Source organism: Rhinatrema bivittatum, chromosome 9 (assembly GCF_901001135.1).
Source record: "Rhinatrema bivittatum chromosome 9, aRhiBiv1.1, whole genome shotgun sequence".
Lineage (NCBI taxonomy): Eukaryota > Metazoa > Chordata > Amphibia > Gymnophiona > Rhinatrematidae > Rhinatrema > Rhinatrema bivittatum.
The window spans coordinates 251,484,923-251,504,363 of NC_042623.1; positions in this window are offsets into that span (position 1 = coordinate 251,484,923).

The window sequence follows — 19,441 nt, forward strand, 5'->3', positions numbered from 1 at the left end:
CACCCCCGAGTCATGGCACAGCACAGGTCAAATCACTAAGTTGGCCTTTTGCTAGGGAAGTGGGCAGGCAGGGGTCAGAGTTCTCAGAGGTGTGGCAGCTAAGAGGGTCAGTGATATTTTTAAGAAGCTGGCAATCCTGCCACACTCCTCGAAACCCTACCGTCTGCTTCCTACCCTTCCCCATTATTTGCATCCTGGGAAAGTGGGAGACGGGTGAATGGTGAGGGTCTGTGCGTGCATAGTGCACACTCTCAGGGCCAGTGCAAGGGTAGCGAACCTTATACACCCTTGCTCTCCCCAATTCCCCCAGCTCTCCCACACACTATTAAAATTATGCATGAATAACAGATTTTACATGAAAAAGGACATCCAAAGTACATTCTTCTGATGTAAAAATATCACTGACAACAATATTTACATGCAGTGCTATGATGCCATTGAGGAAACCCTGCAAAAAAGACATTTGAAGCCCATATGGTTTTAAGCTATTGTAAAGTGTATAGTTTGGGCTTAGCCCTCAAAAAGCCATGAATAAACTGAAATACAATTACAATATAGTAAACCTCTGATACCACAACTGCACTAACTGCCAGGACAGTAAAAATCCTACCCATAAAAATGCAACATTGTAAAAATTATACCAGGCTCTAAAATACCAATATACCTCCTATTAAGAAAACAGAACACGACAAACTGTTATAGACCTCTACACAGAAACTGTACAATAGCAGAATACCTCACTTCCATCACACACCAGAACACAGACAGACCCTCATCAAATAAAGAATAAAGTGACTATAAAGTATAAATAGAAACGTGCAGACAAAAACTGAACTGAAAATTGCTGAAAGCCAGACTCTGTATGAAGTGCAACAATGAAAAAACAGAAATATCACCATTCCTCATTAAACAACAAAAATCAGGAAATGTAAAACAGTTATAATAGTAAAACCATCAGAGCACATCAGAAATTCTTGCCCCCGCTGTCTTCTTCCTACCCATGGGCTGGGGATCCCCACGGGTATGTCATAAATATGCCCCACTAATCTGTTTCTACTATGGGCATTTTCTAGCTGGATATAGGATGAGACAGCTGAGGTACAGATATTTTGAGGGGGGCACTTTTGCTGCCTCAAAATTTGCCACCTGAGGCAGCCGCCTCACCCTGCCTAATGATAGAACTGTCCCTGTGGTCACTGGTCACTGGTCACTAGACTATCTGTAGCAGACATCTAAGTAAAATTGGATAAATGGTTCAGAAGTTATTTTGGGGAACACAGAGAGGAAGGGGGAAATAATAGAGATAAATACAGACACACACACACACATTTAAAGGCCTAATCATTTATAAGTCAAAAATGTGGTTTTCCTTGTAAAAAAAAAAAACTGAGCTAATCAGATAACCAGAAAAGCGATAAAAAGAATAGCCGAAATGCCAAAGATAAGACCATTAATAACGATATTCAAAGACAGGCAAATGATAGATGTAATGTTTCGTAATGAAAGGCAGTATATTGATGACTGCGACAAAAATCTCATGGTCACAGTTTCCCTGATGGAACCCTAGCTGAAAGGATCAAGAAATAAATGATTGGAAATGTGTCCAAAAAAAAAAAAAAATGAGAAAGCATCTCCATCTGTAGCAGCTAGCTTAACTGAGACAGAGACTGGAGAGACAGAAGGTCAGAGATATTGCAAGAACAGAACAAAAAAATCTATTTAAATAGGCAAAGGAAATGTATGCAGAAGGGAACAAACTGCCGAGTGACTATTCATGGGAAAGGGATGGTGAAGAGCGATTGAAACCGGTTATGCAACGTCTTAAGAGAAAAGTCCTTCCACTTCCAACTTTAAACTCCAAAAACAGAGACATTCAAGTAGAATAAAGATGAATTGTACCTGAAGTGGCAGCAGCTGGACAAGGAAACGAAGCACAGATATTTTATAATAGCTCTGAACGTCTGAAGCCCTAAGCGCATGAAGAGAACAATTTTAAAATCCACCCCCAACATCCCCCCCCCCCCCCCGTCCCCAGGAGGTTTGCAGGTTAAAATGAAATCCATGAACGAACTTTACCTGTCCTGGCCCTGCTGCTGCTTTTTTTTTTTTTTTTTTTTTTTGCAATAGCGAAAAATAGTTTTGGGAGAGCAATTTCAAAAGCCAGAGTCATTTATCCCGGTAGCTGCTTAGGTGCTTGAGAAATTTCCCACGTTATCCAGCCCAACAGAGGAGTCATTCGGTGCTACAGACCAAAAGCAGACGAGTTAGTGTAGCTGGGTTCAAAAAAGGTTTGGATAAGTTCTTGGAGGAGAAGTCCATTACCTGCTATTAATCAATTATACTTAGGGAATAGCCACTGCTATTAATTGCATCAATAGCATGGGTTCTTCTTAGTGTTTGGGTAATTGCTAGGTTCTTGTGGCCTGGTTTTGGCCTCTGTTGGAAACAGGATGCTGGGCTTGATGGACCCTTGGTCTGTCCCAGCATGGCAATTTCTTATGTTCTTATGTTCTAACGCTGCCTGATGGATTTGGTGAAGATGGAACCATAAGGTCTTTGCACGAGACTTCACGTAGACATTGAAACATTTTTCTTTCACTGAGATAATTGTCGCTTGCTCCCTTGACCATATTCTTTCTTTCCTGTGAGCACCGAGACTCCTGCTTTGCTGCAAGGAGTCGGTCTGACTCTGCTGTGTATTAATGTGACGGCCTAGCTGGAATGATAAGTGTTCTTAAGCTTTAGGGGCAGAGGTTGCTGAATTAGGATCAAGCACAGGTTTCCCCAAGACTTTTGTGTAGGCAAGGTTAAAAAGCGCCTTGGAACTTGCAACCAATAAAGTGATATTTTTATTTTATCCCATATTCGGTTTATTTGTTCCCCTTATCAACTTTCTTGTTTAGTGTCAGGTCCACACCAAATTTTCAGTGCATATCAGGGGATCCAGAAGGGGTAATTTTCGGGGATCCATGGGCATAGATGCCCGTACTTTCCAGAAAGCCGGTTCCATTAGTTCTGCATGAAGCATCTTGTTAAATTCTGTTGTCTTTAAGGTTTTAGCTTCGTTCTCCATTATTGCATTTTTATGATTATCCACTTTTTTTCTTGTTTATTTTTCTGCCTTTGGGCATTTCAAAGTGGATTACATTCAGGTACATTAGGTATTTCCCTATTCCCAGAGGGCTCACAATCTAAGGGCTTCAACCGCTTAAGCATTTTTTTCCCATAAAGACAGAATGAGATAAAAGCCTTAGTAAATCAGGCCCTATGTTTGTACCTGAGGCAATGGAGAGTAAAGTGACTTGCCCATGGTCATAAGGAGTGGCAGTAGGATTTTGAACCATGATTTCCTTGTTGTTTTTTATTGCACCTCTGTTATTTTCCACAACTATTATATGTACCTTTTATCTACTAAGGGTGCCAGGGTGAAGAACCAAATTGCTGGCCATCTGGATAGACATAGATTGCAAGGCAGAGCCAACATAGATTTAGCAATGGGAAGTCTCATTGTACAGATTTGTTGGAATTTTTTTGAAGGACAAGGTTGAGTCAGCTGATATAGGGGTAGATTTTAAAAGGATGCGTGCGGGCGCACATGTACACCTGATTTTAAAACTTGCGCGCACAGACACGCGCAAGTTATAAAATCAGGGGTCGGCGCACGCAAGGGGGTGCACAATTGTGCGCCAAGCCGCGCTGCCTTCCCCCGTTCCCTCCCAGGCCGTTCCGAAATCGGAACAACCTGAGAGGGAACTTCCCCCTAGCCTGACCCCCCCCCCCCCCCCCAGCCCTACTCTAACCCCCCATACCTTTATTTTACCTTTTACCGCTGGGCCAGGAGCCATTGACCCCACCCCTGCCCCACCCTGAACCACCCACGCCCAGCCCCTACCCGCCCCTTTTTGCAAGCCCCAGGACTTATGTGCGTCACCGGGCCTTTTTAAAATAGGCCCGGCACACGTAACCTTTTTAAAATCCGCCCCATAGTATATCTGGATTTTCAAAAGACATTTGACAAGGTCCCTCATGAGAGATTCATCAGGAAATTAAAACGTTGTGGGATAGGAGGCAATATCTTATTGTGGATTGGTGACTAGCTAACAGATAGGAAACAGAAAGTAGGACTGAATGGTCATTTCTCTCAGTAGTAAAATGTAAATAGTGGAGTGCCCCAGGGATCTGTACTGGGACCAATGTTTTTTTTAATATATTTCTAAATGATCTGGAAAAGGGAGTGATGAGTGAGGTGATCAAATTTGCAGATGACATAAAATTCTTCAGAGTTGTTAGATCACAAGCCGATTGTGAGGAATTGTAAGAAGACCATATGAGACGAGGATCAGGAATCTAAATGAAGAAGAAGATCAGTAAACACCAAGGAGTCTATTATTATAATAAAAAGCCCGACTCAGGCCGAGTTTCGCTCTATTTGGAGCTGCTTCGGGGGCTGTTATATATATAGTTGGCTTGCCGTGGTCAGAAGACGCTTTGTTTACAGAATTATAAGTTTTACAGCAAGGAATCTGTATGGACAATTGGTAATGCACTACTCCAGCTGTTTTCAAAAACCTGCTTGCACAGAGCTTTTTAACATAACACATGGATCTTAAGGACATTATATCCGCATGAGTGCTGCAAACACCGCTTTCATGATTTAACAGCCCCTGAAGCAGCTCCAAATAGAGCGAAACTCGGCCTGAGTCGGGCCTTTTTATTACAATAATAAACTCCTTGGTGCTTATCGATCTTCTTCTTCGTTTTGTCGTTACTTGCAACATTGGATCGATTTCCGGTTTGTTTCTTAGCAGTCTAAATGGCAGATGAAATTTTAATGTGGACAAGTGCAACGTGATGCACATAGGTAAGAATAATCAAAACTATAGGTACATGGTACTGGGTTTCATATTTGTCACCACCCAGGAAAAGGATCTTAGAATTTGTTGTGGGCGTGGACCCTTGGACTGAGGTGGAGTTGGAGTAACCTAAAGAGAGGAGCCCTGCAGGTCCCCACCATTGGCTGGCGGAGCTGGCTGTGGCAGAGGCCCAACTGCAGCTTCGCCTATACCAGCCCTCGGCTGCCGGGGTTGGCAGGACTTTGGCATGGGCCTCTGTTGACGAGGTAGAGATCCGTGGAGATGGTGGAGCCACAGAGCAGGGTCCAGGACAGACTGAGTACAGGTGTAGTCGGAGACAGGCAGCAGTCAGGGCAGGTGGCATTCAGGCCATGGGCAAGAGTCAGGCAGTGCTCAGAAGTGGGTGCAGTTCAATCGTAATCAAGATTCAGGCAGTGATCAGTGGCAGGCATTCAGTTGTAGTCAAGCAGGCCAAAGTCGGAACCAGAGAGACGTCCGAGGGAAAGGGGGGTGGACAGGCAGGCTGGGAGGCGAGGAACAGCACAGGCAGGCAAGAGTAGACACCGAAGGACTGAAGACAGACCACAGGGCGAAGATGAGGAACTCAGAAGATGAACAGGGACTGCCAAGACGAGGACCAGGAAGACAGGAACAAAGAGCAGGAACTCAAAGTAGCAACTAGCACTACACAAGGTGGTCGGCCTATTGCCGAGGCACAAGTTGCAGAGAGCAAGGGCCTTTTGAGGCCAAGCCTTGTGACCTCATCAGGAGGGGCTGCGAGGCTTTTCCTGCCGTGGTCCCTTTGAATTTAGGCAGGGGGGCACGTGTGCGCACCAAAAGGAGGACTTGCTGCATCAGGATCTGGTGGCGGCAATTCTGCCTTGACTACTGGCAGCATACTGCTGCGACAGGTGGCAGAGTTTCTGCCGTGTGTGCCAGATAGCTGCAGTGGACCGGGGTAGAGGTGAGAGCGGCGGTCAGTGGTATTAGCCCGTGGACTGCCAAGCATAACAGAATCATTGTGAATAATACTTTGAAATCCTTGGTTCAATGTACGACAATGGCTAAAAAAAACAAATAAAAATGCTAGGTATTAGGATTAAAACAGAGGGTATCATAATGCCTCTGTATCAATCCATGTTGTGATCACACCTTGAGTATTGTGTGCTGCTCTCTTCACCTACCGCAAAAGACACAGCAGAACTAGAAAAGATACAGAGAAGGGCAACCAAAATGATACAAGGGATGTAATGGCTCCCTTACGAGGAAAGGCTAAATAGGTTAGGGATTTTCAGCCTGGAGAAGAAATGGCTGAGGGAAGATATGATAGAGGTGTATAAAATCTTGAATGAACAGGGTGGAATAGGTAAACAAGGAACAGTAAAAAGACAAATGGGTAAACAAATTATCTGAAGGTATTATTTATCCTTTAAAATAATACTAGGACTAGCTAATAAGTAGCACGTTTAAAACAAATTGGAGAAAATAGTTTTTCACTCAGCGCACAATTGTACTGTGGAATTTGTTGCCTGGGATGTGGTGAAAGCAACTGAGTTTAAAAAAGGTTTAGACAAGTTCCTGGAGGAAAAATCCATAAATAATTATTAGAACATGTAGATTTGGAGGGGGAAATCTACTGCTTATCACTGGTTATGAGCAGGAAGGATTGCATCTATTCTCTGGGAACCTGCCAGGTACTTGTGACCTGGATTGGCCACTGCCAGAGACAGAATACTGGGCTTGATGGGCCTTTGGTCTGATTTGGTAAGGCATTTTGTGCATTTTTAAGGGCATCTTTGCAGACCTCAGTATCATCTGAAAAAAAAGACAAACCTTTCCACTATGCCTCTCTGCAATATCACTTAAGAAGAAACTGACCCAAAGCCAAGACTGATCCCTCAGGATCTCCACTGATAACCTCCCTTTCCTTAAAGTGAACTCCAACTACCACTAAACTTTGCCCATCACTGGGCAAATTCCTATCTTAATTTGTCACCTTAAGACCCATCCCTAGGTTGTCCAGCTCACTTATAAGCCTTCTGTGTGGCGCACTGTCAAAAACCTCACTCAGATCTCTAAACATGTTAGAACTAACACTCTCTCCTGATGTTGTTCCTCGGTCACCCACTGAAAGAATTTTATCAGTTTTGTTCAACAAGATCTCCCACTAGTAAAAACAAGCTGCTTTGGAGTCTATAATTTACTGCATTTAAGATACTCCACTATCTTAACTAAGTTAATTTTAGTTTTACTTTAAATAATTTTAGACATCACCTTTCATGATTATAAATCAGATCACAGCAGTGTATACATAAAACATCTTTTCTTGTAATAGTGACTCCATTATTTTACCCACAACTATGGTCAGACTAACTAGCCTGTAATTACTTGCCGCCTCCTTACTCCCACTTTCTAAAAAGAGATGACATCTGCTGATCTCCAGTCCTCTGGAACTGCTTCTGTTTCTAAAGCATGAACGAATAAATTGAAACCAAAATCTCTCTCTTATTATCCCGCTGCTATGTCCACTATATCACTTTCATTCGTTCCAGGCAAACTCTATCCTCTGTAAATGGAGTTGAATCTATCTACCTCTCTAACATCTTTTAGTCCTGACATGTATTGGTGGTCTTCCTCTAGGCCTTTCATTTAGTGAAAAACATGTTATTTGGTCAATGGTTCTGTTATGAACCTGTCCGCGGGTTCTCCCGCGAGTAGGCTCCTCACCTCGCTTGCTGCTGCCTTGCCATCATGGCGCGGAGCCGCCGTCCTTCGCGGCCGGTGCCGCGGTCAGCCTTGCTTCTTCGCCGCGGCAGGAGCCGCGGACTTCTTCCTGCTTTCCCGGCATGGCGGGCCTGTTGCCGTGCTGCTTCACGGCTGGAGCCGCCGCCAACTTCTGTATCATCTTCGCTGCCATCTTTGGGGCCTGTCTCCAAGCCCAGCCCTGCGGCTGCATCATCGACATCTGTGCAGGACCGCTGTCCACGGTCCTGCACAGTCCTGCTGCTTCCTGCTTACTCTAGGCGTGCGGCCGCGCCTCTCTTCTGAATTTAAAGGGCCCACTGCCGGATATGCCCTGGGCCCCACCTACTGACTGTTTCCTGTGCTAGCCCTATAAAAGGGCTGTAGTTGCATTTCCTCATGGCCTTGCATCAGAGTTACTTCAGTCCTGGAGGCTCTTGCCTGCCAGAGCTCCATCAGGTCATCTGTCTTCTTCATGGAGCTCCTCGTCTTATCTTGTCGTCTCATCATGCCATGTCTTCATTGCCTGAGGGCCCTGTCCAGGTGTCCTGGTGTCTCATCTCCTGATGTCTCGCTTCCTGGTGTTCTAGCCCTCCTTGGTGTTCGTTCTTGCTCCGGAGCCTTCTGTTCTGCTGGCCGAGGATGTCCGGGTGACGGGTGGCCATCATGGGAGATACCGGCAGTGGACTGGTGTTCTGTGCTCCTGAGCCGTCTTGTCCTGACAGCCTTTGTGGTGCTTCGGATGACATCTGGCTCTGTCGTTGAAGTTCTGCCTCGGCTGGATTCTTCCCTGTGCTTGTCCCGCTCTCCGCGTGGTCCGTGACCAGCCTCTTCGGGCTGTGTAGGGCGCGCAGTGGGATGGGGTGGTCCGCGACCAGCCCATTGGGTCCGCCCGTGAAGGTGGACTGAGTAGGGCACCCTGACAGACAGTGCCAATGTCTACCTGCCCAGCTTCTCGTCTTGTCTGGACGTTGTCAAGTTCCTCATCTTGTTTCTGATGCCGTTGCATCAGCCTTGGTGTCATGTCTTCAACAGCCCTGGTGTCACATCTTCAACAGCCCTGGTGTCATGTCTTCAACAGCCTTGGTGTCATGTCTTTGTTTCTACCCTCATCTGTGATGCTGTCGCATCAACCTTGGTGTCATGTCTTCGTGTCAAGGCCTCTGTCTGCCGTCATCCTCAGGCCGGCCTGCAGCTCCATGCCGATCCAAGCGGCAGGTCCGAAAGGCCTCGGAATGGTCGGAGGACCGTTTACCTACCAACATCAACATGTTGTTGGTGCTGAGAGCTTGCAGGCCTGGCAGAGGGTAAGACCGTGTCTCTGCCATCCTGGGACACGTCACCAACCTTCAGTTTGGTCCTGGATCCGTCTGGGGTCGGGCTGAGGCCCAAGGGCACACGAAATCATCCTTACACAACACTGTTTTTTTTCTTAGTTGCCCACTTTCCACACACAAAGACCATCTTGTGTTTCTGCTCTTCCAGTGGTTGGTTTATAAATAAGTGTTAAATTGTAAAGCACAATTTATTTGCAGGAAAGATGTTATATAAATCTGAATAATTGATATTATTTCCCAGTGCTTAAAATTTACAAATTGGTCACTTGACCATAACATTGAGTCATATTATCCAATGAAAATAGCATGAATTATGAAATTGTTTTGCACTTGTTAACTTTGATCATTTGTTTCAGAATTAAATCGAATTCTTAAATACATGTCACGGTGCCTTTCTACTCACAGCATAAGATAAAATATGTTTGCCTGATAAAGTTGAAAAATAAATTACTCTTGACTAAATTGTTCCTTTTAGGCAGAAAGTGAATGTAGTGTGTCCCAGGAGACATGGAAAGGAAAAATATCCATAGTCAACTGATTGCAAAAATATAACACATTCATGTTAACCTGATGCAGAGTGTCACCAGTTATTAAAGACCAAAGGAAAAACGTGAGCTAACATTGAAGTCATGTCTACAATTATATCCGTTTCCTTGGGAATATACAATGGTCAAAGACAGAGAAATGTCTCCTGAAGATCAAAATAATTGCAATCATTGAGAAGACTGCATATTTTGTTATGTAAACAATATGCTTTAATTGAAATATCTTGATGAGATGACAAAATGTAAGAACTGAAACATCCTCCTCCATTACAATCAAGGCTGCTTGTAAAGTAGCATCCCATTTCCATGTCTATTCAATCCTCTAAGAAACCCATCTTAAAACACCTCAACGTTAAGCCTTTGCAAATTGTTTATAATTCAACTTACACTTCCTTGAAGTTTCCAGCAGACCTTTATCCGTTAAATATATGACAAAGCAGCTTGAAATACACCCCATTCTCTAGTTTTCTTGTTCCTAATCTAAATCTGCTTCAACTTTATGTTAACAGTTTCAGCAATGTCAGCTTTCTTTACAGTGCGTTCTGATAGTGATATATTATTGACAGGAGGATCTGAGGCATAGCAGTGCATCAGTCTCTTGCCTCTAGAGTAGCTTTGTGTGTTAAGTTTTCAGCCTGAAAGTGAGCACAGGCAAGAACTAGGATTCTTGCATTTCCAAAAAGAAGTTTAGCTTTTGCAAATGGTAGGAGCTTTTGCAAATGGTAGAAGCTATGGACGGCCGGCGCCATCTTTAAACATGGCGCGGGCCATCCATTGCTCCTAACATGTGACAGGGGCCAGCCAATGGCACCGGTAGCCCCTGTCACATGGTAAGGGCAAAGGGCCATCGGTGCCATTTTGTTTACTGGCACCCCTCAGCCCTGCACCATACTGACACATGGCCTCACTGTTTTAACACAAAGCCTCTATCTTTTTTTAATTGTCTTGGCTAGATTATAAGCTCTAAGAAACCTGACTGTCCATTCTATCTCTTTGCAGTGCTGCCTATATTCAGTATATGCTATATAAATAATAAGGATAATAATAATACTGAAATGGTGCAAAATCTGTGCTAAAAGCCTTATGGAATGAGACAAGAGAAGAGAAAGAGGGGATATGAGAGACACATTCAAATACCTCAAAGGTATAAATAATGCACAAGAAACAAATATATATATTTTTGTTTACTTTTAAGAAAAATCAAAGACTAGGTTTCCCATGAAAACTGCAGAACAGAAGGTAATGATATGAGGTTTAGAAACGGCAGACTTGGCGGTAACATCGATACTTAGGACTTCTCCGCCTGCTTTTCATGCAGGTATAATGGTTGTGGGAAATATGTGTCGATACACCTGTATGTACGTCCGCTCATAACGGGAGAACAGTTACCTGCTCTAAACTAAGCAAAATTATCCAACGCTGCTGACTAGGATTTCTTCGCTTTTCAGAAAACAAAACTGACACTATTATGTTCTTTGAAAATACTGCAATTACAGACATAGCAAGATGGGCAAAGGGTGGGTTATCTGGGGGAAGGGGAGGACCAGGGAGGAAAGTAGGACCTTCTCATGACTCCTCAGGGTGGAGGCGAGCAGGGAAGGAGGCCACCCTTCTATCTGAATGCCAAGGGGGCTTTAATCACTGAAACAAACAGGCTATGTTCCTGGCTGTAATGAACGAGTACATAAAACTAATTATGAGCTATCGCTATTTGTTCATATAATTTGCATGTAGCATGATTTTAACCATGGAGACTCTCATGGTACCCTCTAACCTGGGCGAGAGAGAGGGTATTTCTGCAAGGGTATAAAAAAACAGATAATGAAAACCTCAATCTATTTTTAGAAACCATATTTTATTGACATACCCATGTACAACACTACGACATAAAATACCAGGCATATTATTTCAGGCAAATGCTACCATGTTTGGTTGTCATGGCAGCGTGCATTGCACTAGGGACTCATTTGTCATTTTCACCTTAGGAGGAGCATGGATTTTAATGAATGTAATGCTTACGAAGGGTATCAGACTGACAGCACTGGAAATGAAAGCTTTTCATTCATCCACAAGACAAGACAGGCACTGGCTGGACAGCAACAGTGCACACTGCCCCTCGCTGCTCTGCCAATGTTCCCCAATCTTACCCTGGAGGGACCACTACTAGGGGTGAGAGGATGATTCCGTTTCCATGCCTGTGCAATCCTGGCCTCTCTGCCAAGACAGCCAACAGTGGGATCAATTTGTGGGCTACAGACTTTTGCTACAGGCATAAAATGGGATTCTTTAGTGGATAGGAAAATTCTTCATTAGCCTTGTTTTTTTTATAGGATAAGTAAGGTCAGAATTCAAAATTCAAGGTTTTGTAAGGATAAGTAAGGTTGTCAAAATTCAAAGGCATTTAGTTGGATAACATGAGTTATCAGGCTAAATGCCAACTTTTAAATATTTGGGGCACTTATCTAGCCCGATTTTAACTGGATAACTCATTATCTATCTAAATTTAACCAGATAACATATGGCCATTCTGGGGACATTTCTGGATGAGTTGTTAGCCAGATAATTTATCCAGCTAACTCTTGTTGTGCCATAGTGTAAGAACATAAGGGCTAGCATATTAGATCAGACCAAGGGTTCATAAAGCCCAGTATTCAGTTTCCAACAGTGGCCAAGCCAGTCCCAAAATACCTGGCAGGATCCCAGATAGTAAGATAGATACCATGCTGCTAATGACCAGGGATAAGCAACGGCTTTTCTTAAGTCTACTTGGTTAATAATAGTTTGTGGACTTTTCCTCCAGGAGCTTTTCCAAACCTTTTTTTAAATCCAGCTATACTAACTTCTTTAACCACATCCTCTGGAAATGAATTCCATAATGTAAATTTATTTATTTATTTAAAATCTTTTCTATACCATCGTTAAGTTATATACCCTCACAACAGTTCACAGAAAGGCACATATAGAAATTTGGTAATTGTATATGTTAATACTATCTATAGGAAGTGCCATTAAAGTCCGGTAACATAGTTTCAAAATAAAGACTATTTGCTGAATGTTGTAAATTTTGTCCTTTTCCTGCATTTAACAGTATTAATTACATGTATAACTCTATTGGAATGTATATTATATGTTAAAGGTGAAATAACATAATAAAATCACACATATTGAGTTAGGTGCTGCGTGCTGATATTCTGCTGCCAGAATTTGTTATTCCACTATTCTCCATTCTCTTTGTAAAATGCTTGTTTGAAAAGCCAGGTTTTTAAACTCTTTTTTAAAAGTTTGAAATCTCTCTGTAGTCTAATTTCTAAGGGCATGGCATGATGGTATTCCATAGTATTGGTCCGGCTAAGGATAGAGCCCATTCTCTAACTTGGGTCAGTCTTGCTGTTTTAACAGAAGAGATGGTTAGGAGGGCTTTGTGAGCTAGCAGATCTCAGGTTCCTATGTGGGACATGAACACGTAGTGAACAAATATTTTGTCCAATTTGTTTTAAATGTGCTGCTTAGCAACTTCATGGAGTGTCCCCTAATCTTTTTATTTTTGAAAGAGTAAACAATTGATTTGCATTTACCCTTTCTATTCCACTCATGATTTTATAGACCTCCGTCATGTCTCCCATCAGCCATCTCCAAGCTGGAGTCGTAACCTTGTAGGAAATAGAGCACCATAAATATAAATATTAATCTGAACCTCCAACTATATAAAGTGCAGTAATTTATGAATGTATTAATTACTCAAACTATTGTCAATCAGAATTCATTTTAATCAGAACAAGGATTTATTCTATTTGTCTAAAATCAGATATTTTATTGAGTTTTTTCAATCAAAATATACGCTATTGATTTATATAATTGCTTTAGTGATTTAAACAGATGCATTTTCTTAGTTTCTAAAGTATCACAACAGATTATTGACCAAAAGTTTGCATGGATTTAATTTAGAGCAATCACAGGTTATCTACCCCAAAACAAAGAGTAACAGCAGAACTTTTAATAAAGAATTAGCTTGTTCGGTCACCTCATTGACAAACAGCAGCTGAAGGAGACTGAAGACACCTGTATCTATGTTTATGTGTGTGCAGGTCAGGAAGGCTTAGCAGCTGGGCACAGGCATCTCTGGTTAGTGTTTGTTTGCAGCGAAGATCAGGCAGGCATGCAGGCAGGTTCCTTGATCTGGTCTTGAGGTGTCTGTCCATTGGTATTAGTGGTCTGTCCATTGGTATTAGTGGGAGCTGTCTGGTGAAAGGCTCTATCTGATGGCAGACTTTTGGCTCCTTTGTTTTGCTTACTTTTATAGCAGCGAATGCATAATGCATGCATAGTCAGTGCATATGGACGAGAGCCAAGCTCTGATTGGGAGTTTTACATTTTTTCTTATTAAAAAGTGAAAAGTTCATTTTAGCATACAGAACTGTATGGTCTCCACATGAGATAAGAGTCCTCCAATCAATATCTAAGCCTTTTGTTTCTGCAAAGCTCGAGATAGACAGACTGGTGTCCATGCCAGTTATATGTTTTATAACCTAGGCATTCTTTCTGCAAGGCCTGCATTTCTCACTTCTGTCTCTTATAGAAGAATATCCATCTTTTTTTTTTAAATAAAATGCTTTGTTGTCCTTCTTCCATTTTTGTTTGGTTCATAGAGAACAAGTTCCTTAATAGATATGCTGAGAAAATGATGGTCTGAATTGTTCCTACAATCTCTTTAGCCTTTCCTCATAGGGAAGCTATTTCATCCCCTTTATCATTTTGGTCGCCCTTCTCTGTACCTTTTCTAGTTCCGCTATATCTTGTTTGAGATGCAGCAACCAGAATTGCACACAATACTGTATGTGTGGTCGCACCATGCAGCGAAACAGAGGTATTATTATATTCTCTGTTTTGTTCCCCATGCCTTTCCTAATAATTTCTAACATTCTGTTTGCTTTTTTGACTGCCACTACACACTGAACAGAAGATTTAAACACATTGTTCATAATGACGTCTAGATACTTTTCCTGGGTGGTAGCTCCTATTATGGAACCTAACATTGAGTGACTACAGTGTGGGTTACTTTTCCCTATGTGCATCACTTTGCACTTATTCACATTAAATTTCATCTGCCATTTGGATGCTCAGTCTCCCAGGGTTCTCCTGCAATTTCTCACAATTTGCTTGTGTCCTAAAGTTAGCCTGATAAACATATTGTTATTATTTGTGGTAGTTGTGGGTGGACAATAATTATTGTCACCATGTTCTATGTTCTATGTACAACGCTCTGACGTTTTGTTTTGTTTTTACTGTAAACCGACGCGATATCCCTGGATGAATGCCGGTATATAAAAACCAATAAATAAATAAAATTAATAAATAAATCCTTGGGCCGGTGGCAGATGACTATGCCCCCGGGGGAAGATCCCGAGAGGGACCACGGGTCAGGCTCAGAGGTTGGAGACAGTCACACACTAGTTCTTTTATTAAACAGTATATGGAACCACCAGAGGTGGCAGTAATGAGCTGGAAGTTCCCGGCTGGGCTATAGTCCCTCAGATACTGGAACAGTGATCCCAGGATGGCTGAGCTGTAGAGAAACTAAATATAGTGAGTAGGCAGGGTATGAGGAGTTCCAGTACCGAACCTTGATAGTAACACTCACACAATAGTCTCATAGAAGTAGCCCAGGTTTGGAATGAGTTAGGCCCTCGAGGAGCGAGTACCTGGTTCCAGGGAACATAAGAACATAAGAAATTGCCATGCTGGGTCAGACCAAGGGTCCATCAAGCCCAGCATCCTGTTTCTAATAGAGGCCAAAACCAGGCCACAAGAACCTGGCAATTACCAAACACTAAGAAGAACCCATGCTACTGATGAAATTAATAGCAGTAAAATTGATTAATAGCCATTAATGGACTTCTCCTCCAAGAACTTATCCAAACCTTTTTTTAACCCAGCTACACTAACTGCACTAACCACCTCCTCTGGCAACAAATTCCAGAGCTTTATTGTGCGTTGAGTGAAAAAGAATTTTCTCCGATTAGTCTTAAATGTGCTACTTGCTAACTTCATGGAATGTCCCCTAGTCCTTCTATTATTCGAAAGTGTAAATAACCGAGTCACATCTGAGAAAGAGATGGTGACTCACTGGTGTAGTAGGCAGCGATGACTTCCAGGCAGAAGAGGTATTCAGCAACCAGTCCAGGAACATGGGCCCTTGAGGAGCGAGTACAGGTTCCAGACTGTGACCTGAAAAAGAAAGAGAGAGCGAGGCCCCCGAGGAGCGGGTACCCCTGGTAAGTCCGAGGAGGCAGAGTAGCTTAGAAAGTTTCCTTATCCTTGCTAACTCGATTAGTTAGCTATTTCAGAGACCTTATATATTTGATACAGATGACGTCATCTCAGGGGGACGCCCCTGAGGTTCACACCACTGCTGGTACATCAGTCGGGGCCACGCCGCACGCGCCCTTAGACCCTTGTGAATCATGGCGGATTGCAGCATCGAGCCGCTCCGGGGATGCCGGAGGAAGACTGCAGAATGACGCCGAGGCAGCCACCCTTCCATCTGAGCAAGAGGGAGTCGCCGAGGAGGTAAGGAGGGCGGAGTGGAGATGTCGGGCAGCGATGGTCACAATACATATTCAGCTATCGTTAAACTAGTCAGGTATATTTAATGCTGTGGCTGCACCACTGAATATCCCACCAAAAGTTAGCCAGATCAATTTATCTGGCTAATTTTGCGAGCTAGCAATCAATTTCATAATATCTGTGTGCCTATCCCCTGCTAAAATAACTTTTGAACCATTCATACAATTTCATTCAACTTGGTGCCAGAGACAGTAGAGTGCCCAGTAACACCTTCACTCACACTTTTTCATGTGCCCTCAACACCCCTAAAACTTAGAGGCTAGTGTACTAAAGTGTGTTGACATTGGTTATTAATGCACATTAATTAGCTCTTAATGGATTATATTAATGACATGCAGATGAGTTTTTAATTCATTCACAAATATTAAAGTTAACTTGTTAACACATCATAAAAACATATATATATCTCCTTGAGACGCAATACATTTTTTTGTGTTGAAGGATCTGTGTTAACTTTTGCAAACATTAACATGTTATTAGATAATGAACTGTTTTGTACAAGTTTGCATGTCATGACCTGTCAGGTGTCACAGGGGATGCCTTCCAAGAAAGGAGTCTGTGGGAGACCAGGGGCCTTAGAAACAGAAATCATGCCAAAGGAGATGGTCCACAATGCAGTTGCCCAGACGGTGAATTTGCATGACACCATGGTCGTTCCTCACAGGTTGGACCCAAAGGTGTTGGTTATGGCCAGGGATTGATGTTCCAATCCCTTGAAGGCCCAAACAGGATGAAGGCTTCAGGGACCTAGGTATAGATCAAGAATCAGGACTGATTGAGCAGCATTTCCACAGGCAAGGCCTCAGGAGACTGGATCAGCCATGGTGTGTCAAGCATGTGGTTTTTATATCCAACTTCCAATCTGGGAACATGCTCAAAGTCAATTGGGAGCTTCCAGGGGCGTGAACTGCACCTGCCAGGCATAGAGCACCTAGGTAGTGGCTAAGATCAGCTGGCCTTGTGACTAATCATGAAGGTCTGCAGTCTGAGCTCTAGATGGTTGCTGGTTGGAGACCCACCATTCCTGACATGACCTCCTTAAAACAGAAGTTTAATTTATGCTTATTAAAAGCACTGTTAACATGTAAACTAGACTGTACACTTTATCAGCATTTTTAACACCCGTTAATGCTTTCAATCATGCTCCTTTTGTGAACTAGCCCTTTAGTATCACTTTATCATTTTACTTCCAGTAGGAAAATAAGCTAATTAACGTCATTGTAATCCCAGTGGGGGCAGATCAGATTGTGATGTAACTGAGAATTTTTAAAGCTGCCCTGTCATTGATAGACATCAAGGATTTTGAAAGCTGTCATGCCATTGGTTAGTGCCTCTGGTTACCAGCTGACCCCTATTCTTGCCTAATTTCCAAATTAAGGGAAAAACTGTCTCTAATTTTTAACGGTATGCTTATTACATAGAAATTCACAAAACGAATGTTGTCATAACTATGAGCAGTTTTCTATAACCAAAGAATGAAACCAGGCATCGTAAAATGCTCACACCTGTCCCGGATTTATTTTTTTATCATCATAAAGATGGATGGTGCTTGATTATGAGAATAAATAAATCTATAGAAATGTTTGTTGAGGGATAGAGAATGTCAGAAGTCATCAAATTAACTGAATGTGTACATGATAAAGAAAATCAGAGTGTTCTAGATTTGACATACAATAAACAGTTTCATTTGCTTGAAAAACACTTGTTTATATAGAACATAATTTATATATTTCTTGAAACCCAGTTTAATTATACTGCAGTATAATTCATTTCTCTTACATGATAGTTACGTGTTCCTTTTTTTTTTTGTAATGGACCATTCTCACCTTTTCAGTCAACTGTGTGTTCTTCAAAAAGACTAATGGTGTTTCGATTTATAGATATCTGCTCGTCATTAGAGCAGGTGAGCTTGCAGCACATGCATGTCTGGTCCAGCTTTGGACAACTAAGCCTTCACTTAATGCTGTTCTTCAGTTATCTACCAATCCAGTCCTTGAACAAGTGAATTCATCCCTATAAATGTAGGATAAGACCTCAGTGGCTATCCCAGGCATTTGATGCCATCTTCTTAATAACTACTTCAATGAACTTTGGGAGAAACCTAATCGTCTTCTTCTTCTTGTGCTGTCCACCCAACATCCTCCCTCCCTCCATTGATGAGCACATTTCAGTGTTTGTGAGTTGACTTCAGCAAGATTCTACACCATGCAAGGGGTGGCCCCGAGCAATGGGAAGACTAAAACATATACTGTAAGGGCTGCCTCTCACCACAATCACAGATCTCTGGTATGGTAGTGGAGGAGTGGCCTACTGGTGAGAGGAATGAGCTGAAAACCAGGATTCCAATCCTGTTTCTCCCACTATTGCTCCTTGTGACCAGGGCAGGTGCTACCCTGTGCAAATGATTACTGTGTGTTATGGTTAAGCGGTGTTTGGGTGGATCCTTGGGTACAGTGGCAGATGACCACGCCCATGAGCAAGGATCTCCCACCAACTTCCATCCAAATCCCATGGGAAGCACCTCTAATACAGGTGTACAGACAGACCAGTCAAAAGCAATAGATGGGTTTGATTGAAGAAACACACCTTAGAATCAAAAGTAAATAAGAAAACAGGGGGCATATATGGTGACTCATCATACAAAAAAAATATTTAAATTCACGTGTCATCTCATTAAGAGTATTACAAACGTTAGAATGAAGGGACAGAGGGTGTGAAGTCACTTTGATGTAACACATTAGGGAAAAGTCAGCTCTTACACAAAATGGATGTTGTCAAGTGATATATCTTAATCTGCACTGCTTAAATGAATAGAAAACAGTATAATTGCATTCATGAGAACATTGCTTTACATAGAGAAAAGAAAATGATACCCATAATAAAGCTTAGATGCACAGTCAAAGAAATATAGTTACATATAAAAAATGATTTTGCTTAAAAACACAGCAGACAGATAGCTAGTCATTGCATTGCTTAAATATAGTGACAGCTGAAGTGCCGAATATTGTTTTCTTAGAAACAGTTACTTGCCATAGCATATCAGATCCAACTTTCAAGAATCAAACTGTAATAAACCTTCCAATGAAAAGGGTGACTTTGTCCGCAGTGTTTGATTATTGTATCAGAAACCTTGTTCTATTATGCATATAGTAACAAATACAATTATAACAGCAAAGAAATTGGGTCTTAGGAATGAAGAACCCGGTTCTTTCACAAATAGTGAATTATGAATCAAATAAATATAGCATTCACTTTCTTTTCTTACAATCACTGTATTTCTTCTAACAAATACATAAATCTAGCTCTCAGTGGTCTTTTGTGAATTATTTTTGTGTTTCAA